Here is a 14,893-nt window from a genome sequence, read left to right as displayed (position 1 = left end):
GTTGTGCTGAAGGCGTGCTTACTATTCAAGGCTCCCTGTGTGCAGCTGAGGTCCGGGTGCTCCTTTGTACGTTGGGTACTTCGGAGCTGGAATATATATATATATATATATATATATATATATATTATATACAGAAAGGGCAGCACAACTGGATACTTTTTCAAAGTTGCTTTATTTCACAACACTCCACCAACGCGTTTCAGCCTCACGGCCTTTCTCACGGTTAGTGAGTCCTTTTTTGCTTTCACATTATATACTGTCCCATATTAGCCGTTAAGTGGCATTATGGGATATGTAGTTTTTAGCAAAAAAATTTTTTGTAACATATAAGACAAACAAAAGGACTGGTGTGTTAACATCACTAGTATAGTACTCAGCGCCACAAGTAGTGTTTGCTCAGGAATTACTCTGTTTCATGGCTTTCAAATTATAATGAAATTGGGTTGTAATGGGTATAGTACCCTGGTCTTAAAGTCAAATTAAGCTGAGTTCACTTTCACTCAAGATGTATGTGGAGATCTTCTCCAAAGTTCATGCCTTTGGGCTGTTTCGTTCGGAAACGGACAATGAAGCGGGATTCCATTTGTCGCAAAAGACGGACAGTGTCTCCTCCTCTCTCTGTTTTAGACAGCATTTTCAGTCCGAAAAAGGTCATGGCTCTCCAGTCCCCATTTTGACAGGCAGTCAAGTGCTTGGCGGTGGCATACAACATATTCTGGTTTTTCACAGCACGTATGTGCTCCAATATTCTTTTTTTCAGCATGCATGTTGTCGACCCAATGTACTTCATACCACATTTACACTCTATCACATACACCACATTTTTTGATGTGCATGTTATGTATTGCTTAATGGCCATTTCTTTTCCATCTGGTTCTCGTACTGTCTTTGTTTTTCTGCCTATTTTACACGCTTTACATGACGTGCATGGCTTGAAGCCCACATTCTGTTCCATCCACCATTTGGGTTGTTCTTTTACTTGGAAGAAGCTTTTTACTAGCAGATTTTGCAAAGACGTGTTTTTTTTGTACGTGATTGATGGGTGTTTGTCCACTAGAGGTCCTACATCCGGGTCACTGCTGATCAGATGCCAATATTTGTTCAATTTCTTGGCAATGATGCCACTTTCCTTGTTATATGTCGTGACAAATCTGGGTGGATCTTTATCCTGTGGGGGTTTCTGTTTTTCAATGAGCGTTTCAGCTCTGCTGATTTTGTCTGCCTTTTTTTTGGAGTCTTTTAATACATAGTCCTTGTATCCTCTTGCTAGGAATCTTGTTCTGCTTTCACATATCTTTTTTTCGGCTTCTTCTGGTTTAGAGCAATTTCTTTTCAATCTTATGTACTCTCCATAAGGAATACTTTTGAGTAATGATTTGGGGTGGAAACTATTACCATGGAGTACACTATTGGTCGCCGTTTTTTTTCTAAATAGTGTAGTTTCCAATTTACCTTCCGAGACATATACTTTGGTGTCTAGAAAGTCAATTTCTTCACTGCTTGTTGAACAGGTGAACTGTAGACCTTCCTCATTCTGATTTAAAGTAGTGAAAAACTTTTGGAATTGTTCATCAGTTCCATTCCAAATCAGAAAAAGGTCGTCAATATATCTGACCCATAAGATGATCCGGTCCAGTTCTTCTTGGTCAGTTGTATTCCATGCGACCATCTTCTCCCAATATCCCATGGTCACATTTGCATAATTGGGAGAAAAAGAAATCCCCATGGCTGTTCCGCACTCTTGCCTGTACAAGGTATTGTTGAAAAGAAAGATGTTATTGGTAAGACAGAGCTGTATCATCTGTAGAAGCATTGAGGTGTGTTCTATTTCTTTGATGCTGCGTTGTTGTAAGAAATATTTACATGCTTTCATTCCCACATCATGTCTTATCGATGTGTATAGAGATACAGCATCTATTGTCACCAAAAGGTAGCCTGGGTTCCATGAAATGTCCATGAGGATTCTCAAAAAATCACCAGTATCCTTCAGATAGGAAGGCATGCTCTTGGCAATGGGTGCGAGAAAGGTGTCTACGTATCTCGATACTTTTTCATACAGGGATTCGCAGGAGGAAACGATAGGTCTGCCGGGCGGGTTGATCAGGGTTTTGTGGATCTTTGGCAGGAAGTATATGCACGGGGTGATTGGAAATTCCGTGATCATATATTTCATTTCATCCTCATTGATCAATCCCTTACTATGCCAGTTCTTTAGGTTTCCATGTAATTCAGACATCATTCTGGTCATTGGATTTGATGTAAGTTTGCTGTAATTTTGAGGTATGTTTAGTTGGCGTTCTGCTTCCAATATGTAATCTCTTGTGTCTTGGATGACAATATTGCCCCCCTTATCCGCTGGTTTTATTATTATGCTGATGTTGTTCGCAAGATTTTGTATGGCCTCTTTTTCTTTTTTTGAAACATTTTGATGTTTGTTGTCTTTCACTTTTATCAGTTTGTCAATTTCTTCTGACATTGCCTCTGCGAACAAATCAATTTTATTGCCTGGAGATAAGACTGGGCAGTAGCGGGATTTTTTCTTTAATCCTGTGCTTTTGCTTAGATTGGTTTGAATATCCATTTGATGTAGCATTTGTGTATCCGTTACCTCCTCATTCTCAGGATTATACATTATATTGAATGTTTCTCTTAGATCGGACAGTTGGTCGATGGTAGTTTCCTCTTCCGTTTCCCTTGCTTGTTGGGTAATTTCGGTTTCATTGCTTGATGTCGGTTTGTTGGCATGAATCTTAGCCAATTTGAGTTTTCTTATAAATTTGTATAAATCTATTTTAGTTTGTGGATAATTGAAATGTGCCTCTGGACAGAACGATAACCCTTTGTTGAGGACTTTTTGTTCATCATCTGACAGTTGATAGCTCGATAGGTTTACAATTAGATTGGCTACTTTCTGTTCCGTAGGGGGTATTGTCTTTTTTCGCCGCTTGGACCTGCGGGTTTTTCTGGTGCTGGTGAGGGATTTGGTGGGTTTTGCATGCCTCTCCCTCTTCCTCGTCTTTGGAAGGGCATTCTCCCTCTGCCTCCTCTGGTGATGTCTTTCTGTAGATTCACCATTTTTACCTCGTCTAAAATATTGAAGTTTTTTGACTGCTCAATTATCAAATCCGCCAAGCTGGCATCTGATTCGCTGCCGCTCGATGCTGGTATGTTCACCGGAAAGTTTTTTTTCAGGTTATCATAGCGTTTTGCGAAAGTGAGAATACGTCCATGTTGATAATCTAATTCATCCCTTCTGAACTTTCGTTCTTTACGCTCTTGTATTTCCTCTTCGTAAGTGTCCAGTCGTGCTTCCATTTCAGATCTTAATTTTGTGATTTCATCCTGCTTTGTGTCTTTGGAGATTATGTCCTCCAACTCTTTTATTTTGATTGTTATATCATCAATGTCAATTTTGGCATGCTTGATGAGAATGCGCATCATATTTAAAGAACAGTCCGTATTGTTATCGAGCCATTCCATAATAAGAACTTCCTTAGTGTCCGGGTGTGTGGGCATGGTAAAAATCCTCAATCCCCTCGGGATTCTCTTTACTTCCACATAGTTCTCTAGTGCTATGATCTCCCAGCTCTTGTTAATTTCCTTTTTGTATAAGCGTTCCAGTGTGTTCATTTGCTGCTTTAAAGTAACATTGTCACTTTCTGTTGTTTTTGTTTTCTTCTGTACATCCACTGTTATTGCTCCTGGTTTAAACATAGTTGACGCTTTTGTTGCACGTTTGGCAACCCTAGCTTCCATTGTTACACAGAGCTTGATGTCAACACACCACACAAAAAGAGCGTTTCTTCGTGAGTGATTAAATGAACTTTTACTTTCTCCAGTCTGCTTTGTATTCCTTGTCTCGCGTTCTGTAAACGCGTAGACCACTTGCAAGAGTACAAATGCAGCCGCTTCGGTAACCCGCTGCTGAGTCACACAGTGTACTGGGTCGCTCACCTCGTTGTGGTAGTCCTTGTAGCTGCAGCCGAGCCTGCCGCTTCGTCCACCGACCGAGGGCGATTCTCCAACTTCAGGGCTGACTTGCCGATCACAGGTTACCGGGCGCTCTCTCCGCCATTAAATCCACAGAATCCGATCCATTCCGCATGAGAGCGCTCGCCAGCGTGTGCTCAACCCGAAGGCAGGATCAAGGCCCCAATTCAATTATATACAGAAAGGGCAGCACAACTGGATACTTTTTCAAAGTTGCTTTATTTCACAACACTCCACCAACGCGTTTCAGCCTCACGGCCTTTCTCACGGTTAGTGAGTCCTTTTTTGCTTTCACATTATATACTGTCCCATATTAGCCGTTAAGTGGCATTATGGGATATGTAGTTTTTAGCAAAAAATTTTTTTGTAACATATAAGACAAACAAAAGGACTGGTGTGTTAACATCACTAGTATAGTACTCAGCGCCACAAGTAGTGTTTGCTCAGGAATTACTCTGTTTCATGGCTTTCAAATTATAATGAAATTGGGTTGTAATGGGTATAGTACCCTGGTCTTAAAGTCAAATTAAGCTGAGTTCACTTTCACTCAAGATGTATGTGGAGATCTTCTCCAAAGTTCATGCCTTTGGGCTGTTTCGTTCGGAAACGGACAATGAAGCGGGATTCCATTTGTCGCAAAAGACGGACAGTGTCTCCTCCTCTCTCTGTTTTAGACAGCATTTTCAGTCCGAAAAAGGTCATGGCTCTCCAGTCCCCATTTTGACAGGCAGTCAAGTGCTTGGCGGTGGCATACAACATATTCTGGTTTTTCACAGCACGTATGTGCTCCAATATTCTTTTTTTCAGCATGCATGTTGTCGACCCAATGTACTTCATACCACATTTACACTCTATCACATACACCACATTTTTTGATGTGCATGTTATGTATTGCTTAATGGCCATTTCTTTTCCATCTGGTTCTCGTACTGTCTTTGTTTTTCTGCCTATTTTACACGCTTTACATGACGTGCATGGCTTGAAGCCCACATTCTGTTCCATCCACCATTTGGGTTGTTCTTTTACTTGGAAGAAGCTTTTTACTAGCAGATTTTGCAAAGACGTGTTTTTTTTGTACGTGATTGATGGGTGTTTGTCCACTAGAGGTCCTACATCCGGGTCACTGCTGATCAGATGCCAATATTTGTTCAATTTCTTGGCAATGATGCCACTTTCCTTGTTATATGTCGTGACAAATCTGGGTGGATCTTTATCCTGTGGGGGTTTCTGTTTTTCAATGAGCGTTTCAGCTCTGCTGATTTTGTCTGCCTTTTTTTTGGAGTCTTTTAATACATAGTCCTTGTATCCTCTTGCTAGGAATCTTGTTCTGCTTTCACATATCTTTTTTTCGGCTTCTTCTGGTTTAGAGCAATTTCTTTTCAATCTTATGTACTCTCCATAAGGAATACTTTTGAGTAATGATTTGGGGTGGAAACTATTACCATGGAGTACACTATTGGTCGCCGTTTTTTTTCTAAATAGTGTAGTTTCCAATTTACCTTCCGAGACATATACTTTGGTGTCTAGAAAGTCAATTTCTTCACTGCTTGTTGAACAGGTGAACTGTAGACCTTCCTCATTCTGATTTAAAGTAGTGAAAAACTTTTGGAATTGTTCATCAGTTCCATTCCAAATCAGAAAAAGGTCGTCAATATATCTGACCCATAAGATGATCCGGTCCAGTTCTTCTTGGTCAGTTGTATTCCATGCGACCATCTTCTCCCAATATCCCATGGTCACATTTGCATAATTGGGAGAAAAAGAAATCCCCATGGCTGTTCCGCACTCTTGCCTGTACAAGGTATTGTTGAAAAGAAAGATGTTATTGGTAAGACAGAGCTGTATCATCTGTAGAAGCATTGAGGTGTGTTCTATTTCTTTGATGCTGCGTTGTTGTAAGAAATATTTACATGCTTTCATTCCCACATCATGTCTTATCGATGTGTATAGAGATACAGCATCTATTGTCACCAAAAGGTAGCCTGGGTTCCATGAAATGTCCATGAGGATTCTCAAAAAATCACCAGTATCCTTCAGATAGGAAGGCATGCTCTTGGCAATGGGTGCGAGAAAGGTGTCTACGTATCTCGATACTTTTTCATACAGGGAATCGCAGGAGGAAACGATAGGTCTGCCGGGCGGGTTGATCAGGGTTTTGTGGATCTTTGGCAGGAAGTATATGCACGGGGTGATTGGAAATTCCGTGATCATATATTTCATTTCATCCTCATTGATCAATCCCTTACTATGCCAGTTCTTTAGGTTTCCATGTAATTCAGACATCATTCTGGTCATTGGATTTGATGTAAGTTTGCTGTAATTTTGAGGTATGTTTAGTTGGCGTTCTGCTTCCAATATGTAATCTCTTGTGTCTTGGATGACAATATTGCCCCCCTTATCCGCTGGTTTTATTATTATGCTGATGTTGTTCGCAAGATTTTGTATGGCCTCTTTTTCTTTTTTTGAAACATTTTGATGTTTGTTGTCTTTCACTTTTATCAGTTTGTCAATTTCTTCTGACATTGCCTCTGCGAACAAATCAATTTTATTGCCTGGAGATAAGACTGGGCAGTAGCGGGATTTTTTCTTTAATCCTGTGCTTTTGCTTAGATTGGTTTGAATATCCATTTGATGTAGCATTTGTGTATCCGTTACCTCCTCATTCTCAGGATTATACATTATATTGAATGTTTCTCTTAGATCGGACAGTTGGTCGATGGTAGTTTCCTCTTCCGTTTCCCTTGCTTGTTGGGTAATTTCGGTTTCATTGCTTGATGTCGGTTTGTTGGCATGAATCTTAGCCAATTTGAGTTTTCTTATAAATTTGTATAAATCTATTTTAGTTTGTGGATAATTGAAATGTGCCTCTGGACAGAACGATAACCCTTTGTTGAGGACTTTTTGTTCATCATCTGACAGTTGATAGCTCGATAGGTTTACAATTAGATTGGCTACTTTCTGTTCCGTAGGGGGTATTGTCTTTTTTCGCCGCTTGGACCTGCGGGTTTTTCTGGTGCTGGTGAGGGATTTGGTGGGTTTTGCATGCCTCTCCCTCTTCCTCGTCTTTGGAAGGGCATTCTCCCTCTGCCTCCTCTGGTGATGTCTTTCTGTAGATTCACCATTTTTACCTCGTCTAAAATATTGAAGTTTTTTGACTGCTCAATTATCAAATCCGCCAAGCTGGCATCTGATTCGCTGCCGCTCGATGCTGGTATGTTCACCGGAAAGTTTTTTTTCAGGTTATCATAGCGTTTTGCGAAAGTGAGAATACGTCCATGTTGATAATCTAATTCATCCCTTCTGAACTTTCGTTCTTTACGCTCTTGTATTTCCTCTTCGTAAGTGTCCAGTCGTGCTTCCATTTCAGATCTTAATTTTGTGATTTCATCCTGCTTTGTGTCTTTGGAGATTATGTCCTCCAACTCTTTTATTTTGATTGTTATATCATCAATGTCAATTTTGGCATGCTTGATGAGAATGCGCATCATATTTAAAGAACAGTCCGTATTGTTATCGAGCCATTCCATAATAAGAACTTCCTTAGTGTCCGGGTGTGTGGGCATGGTAAAAATCCTCAATCCCCTCGGGATTCTCTTTACTTCCACATAGTTCTCTAGTGCTATGATCTCCCAGCTCTTGTTAATTTCCTTTTTGTATAAGCGTTCCAGTGTGTTCATTTGCTGCTTTAAAGTAACATTGTCACTTTCTGTTGTTTTTGTTTTCTTCTGTACATCCACTGTTATTGCTCCTGGTTTAAACATAGTTGACGCTTTTGTTGCACGTTTGGCAACCCTAGCTTCCATTGTTACACAGAGCTTGATGTCAACACACCACACAAAAAGAGCGTTTCTTCGTGAGTGATTAAATGAACTTTTACTTTCTCCAGTCTGCTTTGTATTCCTTGTCTCGCGTTCTGTAAACGCGTAGACCACTTGCAAGAGTACAAATGCAGCCGCTTCGGTAACCCGCTGCTGAGTCACACAGTGTACTGGGTCGCTCACCTCGTTGTGGTAGTCCTTGTAGCTGCAGCACAACGAGGTGAGCGACCCAGTTTTGTGTGGTGTGTTGACATCAAGCTCTGTGTAACAATGGAAGCTAGGGTTGCCAAACGTGCAACAAAAGCGTCAACTATGTTTAAACCAGGAGCAATAACAGTGGATGTACAGAAGAAAACAAAAACAACAGAAAGTGACAATGTTACTTTAAAGCAGCAAATGAACACACTGGAACGCTTATACAAAAAGGAAATTAACAAGAGCTGGGAGATCATAGCACTAGAGAACTATGTGGAAGTAAAGAGAATCCCGAGGGGATTGAGGATTTTTACCATGCCCACACACCCGGACACTAAGGAAGTTCTTATTATGGAATGGCTCGATAACAATACGGACTGTTCTTTAAATATGATGCGCATTCTCATCAAGCATGCCAAAATTGACATTGATGATATAACAATCAAAATAAAAGAGTTGGAGGACATAATCTCCAAAGACACAAAGCAGGATGAAATCACAAAATTAAGATCTGAAATGGAAGCACGACTGGACACTTACGAAGAGGAAATACAAGAGCGTAAAGAACGAAAGTTCAGAAGGGATGAATTAGATTATCAACATGGACGTATTCTCACTTTCGCAAAACGCTATGATAACCTGAAAAAAAACTTTCCGGTGAACATACCAGCATCGAGCGGCAGCGAATCAGATGCCAGCTTGGCGGATTTGATAATTGAGCAGTCAAAAAACTTCAATATTTTAGACGAGGTAAAAATGGTGAATCTACAGAAAGACATCACCAGAGGAGGCAGAGGGAGAATGCCCTTCCAAAGACGAGGAAGAGGGAGAGGCATGCAAAACCCACCAAATCCCTCACCAGCACCAGAAAAACCCGCAGGTCCAAGCGGCGAAAAAAGACAATACCCCCTACGGAACAGAAAGTAGCCAATCTAATTGTAAACCTATCGAGCTATCAACTGTCAGATGATGAACAAAAAGTCCTCAACAAAGGGTTATCGTTCTGTCCAGAGGCACATTTCAATTATCCACAAACTAAAATAGATTTATACAAATTTATAAGAAAACTCAAATTGGCTAAGATTCATGCCAACAAACCGACATCAAGCAATGAAACCGAAATTACCCAACAAGCAAGGGAAACGGAAGAGGAAACTACCATCGACCAACTGTCCGATCTAAGAGAAACATTCAATATAATGTATAATCCTGAGAATGAGGAGGTAACGGATACACAAATGCTACATCAAATGGATATTCAAACCAATCTAAGCAAAAGCACAGGATTAAAGAAAAAATCCCGCTACTGCCCAGTCTTATCTCCAGGCAATAAAATTGATTTGTTCGCAGAGGCAATGTCAGAAGAAATTGACAAACTGATAAAAGTGAAAGACAACAAACATCAAAATGTTTCAAAAAAAGAAAAAGAGGCCATACAAAATCTTGCGAACAACATCAGCATAATAATAAAACCAGCGGATAAGGGGGGCAATATTGTCATCCAAGACACAAGAGATTACATATTGGAAGCAGAACGCCAACTAAACATACCTCAAAATTACAGCAAACTTACATCAAATCCAATGACCAGAATGATGTCTGAATTACATGGAAACCTAAAGAACTGGCATAGTAAGGGATTGATCAATGAGGATGAAATGAAATATATGATCACGGAATTTCCAATCACCCCGTGCATATACTTCCTGCCAAAGATCCACAAAACCCTGATCAACCCGCCCGGCAGACCTATCGTTTCCTCCTGCGATTCCCTGTATGAAAAAGTATCGAGATACGTAGACACCTTTCTCGCACCCATTGCCAAGAGCATGCCTTCCTATCTGAAGGATACTGGTGATTTTTTGAGAATCCTCATGGACATTTCATGGAACCCAGGCTACCTTTTGGTGACAATAGATGCTGTATCTCTATACACATCGATAAGACATGATGTGGGAATGAAAGCATGTAAATATTTCTTACAACAACGCAGCATCAAAGAAATAGAACACACCTCAATGCTTCTACAGATGATACAGCTCTGTCTTACCAATAACATCTTTCTTTTCAACAATACCTTGTACAGGCAAGAGTGCGGAACAGCCATGGGGATTTCTTTTTCTCCCAATTATGCAAATGTGACCATGGGATATTGGGAGAAGATGGTCGCATGGAATACAACTGACCAAGAAGAACTGGACCGGATCATCTTATGGGTCAGATATATTGACGACCTTTTTCTGATTTGGAATGGAACTGATGAACAATTCCAAAAGTTTTTCACTACTTTAAATCAGAATGAGGAAGGTCTACAGTTCACCTGTTCAACAAGCAGTGAAGAAATTGACTTTCTAGACACCAAAGTATATGTCTCGGAAGGTAAATTGGAAACTACACTATTTAGAAAAAAAACGGCGACCAATAGTGTACTCCATGGTAATAGTTTCCACCCCAAATCATTACTCAAAAGTATTCCTTATGGAGAGTACATAAGATTGAAAAGAAATTGCTCTAAACCAGAAGAAGCCGAAAAAAAGATATGTGAAAGCAGAACAAGATTCCTAGCAAGAGGATACAAGGACTATGTATTAAAAGACTCCAAAAAAAAGGCAGACAAAATCAGCAGAGCTGAAACGCTCATTGAAAAACAGAAACCCCCACAGGATAAAGATCCACCCAGATTTGTCACGACATATAACAAGGAAAGTGGCATCATTGCCAAGAAATTGAACAAATATTGGCATCTGATCAGCAGTGACCCGGATGTAGGACCTCTAGTGGACAAACACCCATCAATCACGTACAAAAAAAACACGTCTTTGCAAAATCTGCTAGTAAAAAGCTTCTTCCAAGTAAAAGAACAACCCAAATGGTGGATGGAACAGAATGTGGGCTTCAAGCCATGCACGTCATGTAAAGCGTGTAAAATAGGCAGAAAAACAAAGACAGTACGAGAACCAGATGGAAAAGAAATGGCCATTAAGCAATACATAACATGCACATCAAAAAATGTGGTGTATGTGATAGAGTGTAAATGTGGTATGAAGTACATTGGGTCGACAACATGCATGCTGAAAAAAAGAATATTGGAGCACATACGTGCTGTGAAAAACCAGAATATGTTGTATGCCACCGCCAAGCACTTGACTGCCTGTCAAAATGGGGACTGGAGAGCCATGACCTTTTTCGGACTGAAAATGCTGTCTAAAACAGAGAGAGGAGGAGACACTGTCCGTCTTTTGCGACAAATGGAATCCCGCTTCATTGTCCGTTTCCGAACGAAACAGCCCAAAGGCATGAACTTTGGAGAAGATCTCCACATACATCTTGAGTGAAAGTGAACTCAGCTTAATTTGACTTTAAGACCAGGGTACTATACCCATTACAACCCAATTTCATTATAATTTGAAAGCCATGAAACAGAGTAATTCCTGAGCAAACACTACTTGTGGCGCTGAGTACTATACTAGTGATGTTAACACACCAGTCCTTTTGTTTGTCTTATATGTTACAAAAAAATGTTTTGCTAAAAACTACATATCCCATAATGCCACTTAACGGCTAATATGGGACAGTATATAATGTGAAAGCAAAAAAGGACTCACTAACCGTGAGAAAGGCCGTGAGGCTGAAACGCGTTGGTGGAGTGTTGTGAAATAAAGCAACTTTGAAAAAGTATCCAGTTGTGCTGCCCTTTCTGTATATAATTGAATTGGGGCCTTGATCCTGCCTTCGGGTTGAGCACACGCTGGCGAGCGCTCTCATGCGGAATGGATCGGATTCTGTGGATTTAATGGCGGAGAGAGCGCCCGGTAACCTGTGATCGGCAAGTCAGCCCTGAAGTTGGAGAATCGCCCTCGGTCGGTGGACGAAGCGGCAGGCTCGGCTGCAGCTACAAGGACTACCACAACGAGGTGAGCGACCCAGTACACTGTGTGACTCAGCAGCGGGTTACCGAAGCGGCTGCATTTGTACTCTTGCAAGTGGTCTACGCGTTTACAGAACGCGAGACAAGGAATACAAAGCAGACTGGAGAAAGTAAAAGTTCATTTAATCACTCACGAAGAAACGCTCTTTTTGTGTGGTGTGTTGACATCAAGCTCTGTGTAACAATGGAAGCTAGGGTTGCCAAACGTGCAACAAAAGCGTCAACTATGTTTAAACCAGGAGCAATAACAGTGGATGTACAGAAGAAAACAAAAACAACAGAAAGTGACAATGTTACTTTAAAGCAGCAAATGAACACACTGGAACGCTTATACAAAAAGGAAATTAACAAGAGCTGGGAGATCATAGCACTAGAGAACTATGTGGAAGTAAAGAGAATCCCGAGGGGATTGAGGATTTTTACCATGCCCACACACCCGGACACTAAGGAAGTTCTTATTATGGAATGGCTCGATAACAATACGGACTGTTCTTTAAATATGATGCGCATTCTCATCAAGCATGCCAAAATTGACATTGATGATATAACAATCAAAATAAAAGAGTTGGAGGACATAATCTCCAAAGACACAAAGCAGGATGAAATCACAAAATTAAGATCTGAAATGGAAGCACGACTGGACACTTACGAAGAGGAAATACAAGAGCGTAAAGAACGAAAGTTCAGAAGGGATGAATTAGATTATCAACATGGACGTATTCTCACTTTCGCAAAACGCTATGATAACCTGAAAAAAAACTTTCCGGTGAACATACCAGCATCGAGCGGCAGCGAATCAGATGCCAGCTTGGCGGATTTGATAATTGAGCAGTCAAAAAACTTCAATATTTTAGACGAGGTAAAAATGGTGAATCTACAGAAAGACATCACCAGAGGAGGCAGAGGGAGAATGCCCTTCCAAAGACGAGGAAGAGGGAGAGGCATGCAAAACCCACCAAATCCCTCACCAGCACCAGAAAAACCCGCAGGTCCAAGCGGCGAAAAAAGACAATACCCCCTACGGAACAGAAAGTAGCCAATCTAATTGTAAACCTATCGAGCTATCAACTGTCAGATGATGAACAAAAAGTCCTCAACAAAGGGTTATCGTTCTGTCCAGAGGCACATTTCAATTATCCACAAACTAAAATAGATTTATACAAATTTATAAGAAAACTCAAATTGGCTAAGATTCATGCCAACAAACCGACATCAAGCAATGAAACCGAAATTACCCAACAAGCAAGGGAAACGGAAGAGGAAACTACCATCGACCAACTGTCCGATCTAAGAGAAACATTCAATATAATGTATAATCCTGAGAATGAGGAGGTAACGGATACACAAATGCTACATCAAATGGATATTCAAACCAATCTAAGCAAAAGCACAGGATTAAAGAAAAAATCCCGCTACTGCCCAGTCTTATCTCCAGGCAATAAAATTGATTTGTTCGCAGAGGCAATGTCAGAAGAAATTGACAAACTGATAAAAGTGAAAGACAACAAACATCAAAATGTTTCAAAAAAAGAAAAAGAGGCCATACAAAATCTTGCGAACAACATCAGCATAATAATAAAACCAGCGGATAAGGGGGGCAATATTGTCATCCAAGACACAAGAGATTACATATTGGAAGCAGAACGCCAACTAAACATACCTCAAAATTACAGCAAACTTACATCAAATCCAATGACCAGAATGATGTCTGAATTACATGGAAACCTAAAGAACTAGCATAGTAAGGGATTGATCAATGAGGATGAAATGAAATATATGATCACGGAATTTCCAATCACCCCGTGCATATACTTCCTGCCAAAGATCCACAAAACCCTGATCAACCCGCCCGGCAGACCTATCGTTTCCTCCTGCGATTCCCTGTATGAAAAAGTATCGAGATACGTAGACACCTTTCTCGCACCCATTGCCAAGAGCATGCCTTCCTATCTGAAGGATACTGGTGATTTTTTGAGAATCCTCATGGACATTTCATGGAACCCAGGCTACCTTTTGGTGACAATAGATGCTGTATCTCTATACACATCGATAAGACATGATGTGGGAATGAAAGCATGTAAATATTTCTTACAACAACGCAGCATCAAAGAAATAGAACACACCTCAATGCTTCTACAGATGATACAGCTCTGTCTTACCAATAACATCTTTCTTTTCAACAATACCTTGTACAGGCAAGAGTGCGGAACAGCCATGGGGATTTCTTTTTCTCCCAATTATGCAAATGTGACCATGGGATATTGGGAGAAGATGGTCGCATGGAATACAACTGACCAAGAAGAACTGGACCGGATCATCTTATGGGTCAGATATATTGACGACCTTTTTCTGATTTGGAATGGAACTGATGAACAATTCCAAAAGTTTTTCACTACTTTAAATCAGAATGAGGAAGGTCTACAGTTCACCTGTTCAACAAGCAGTGAAGAAATTGACTTTCTAGACACCAAAGTATATGTCTCGGAAGGTAAATTGGAAACTACACTATTTAGAAAAAAAACGGCGACCAATAGTGTACTCCATGGTAATAGTTTCCACCCCAAATCATTACTCAAAAGTATTCCTTATGGAGAGTACATAAGATTGAAAAGAAATTGCTCTAAACCAGAAGAAGCCGAAAAAAAGATATGTGAAAGCAGAACAAGATTCCTAGCAAGAGGATACAAGGACTATGTATTAAAAGACTCCAAAAAAAAGGCAGACAAAATCAGCAGAGCTGAAACGCTCATTGAAAAACAGAAACCCCCACAGGATAAAGATCCACCCAGATTTGTCACGACATATAACAAGGAAAGTGGCATCATTGCCAAGAAATTGAACAAATATTGGCATCTGATCAGCAGTGACCCGGATGTAGGACCTCTAGTGGACAAACACCCATCAATCACGTACAAAAAAAACACGTCTTTGCAAAATCTGCTAGTAAAAAGCTTCTTCCAAG

Source organism: Lissotriton helveticus, chromosome 1_1 (assembly GCF_964261635.1).
Source record: "Lissotriton helveticus chromosome 1_1, aLisHel1.1, whole genome shotgun sequence".
Lineage (NCBI taxonomy): Eukaryota > Metazoa > Chordata > Amphibia > Caudata > Salamandridae > Lissotriton > Lissotriton helveticus.
This window is presented reverse-complemented; position numbering follows the sequence as displayed.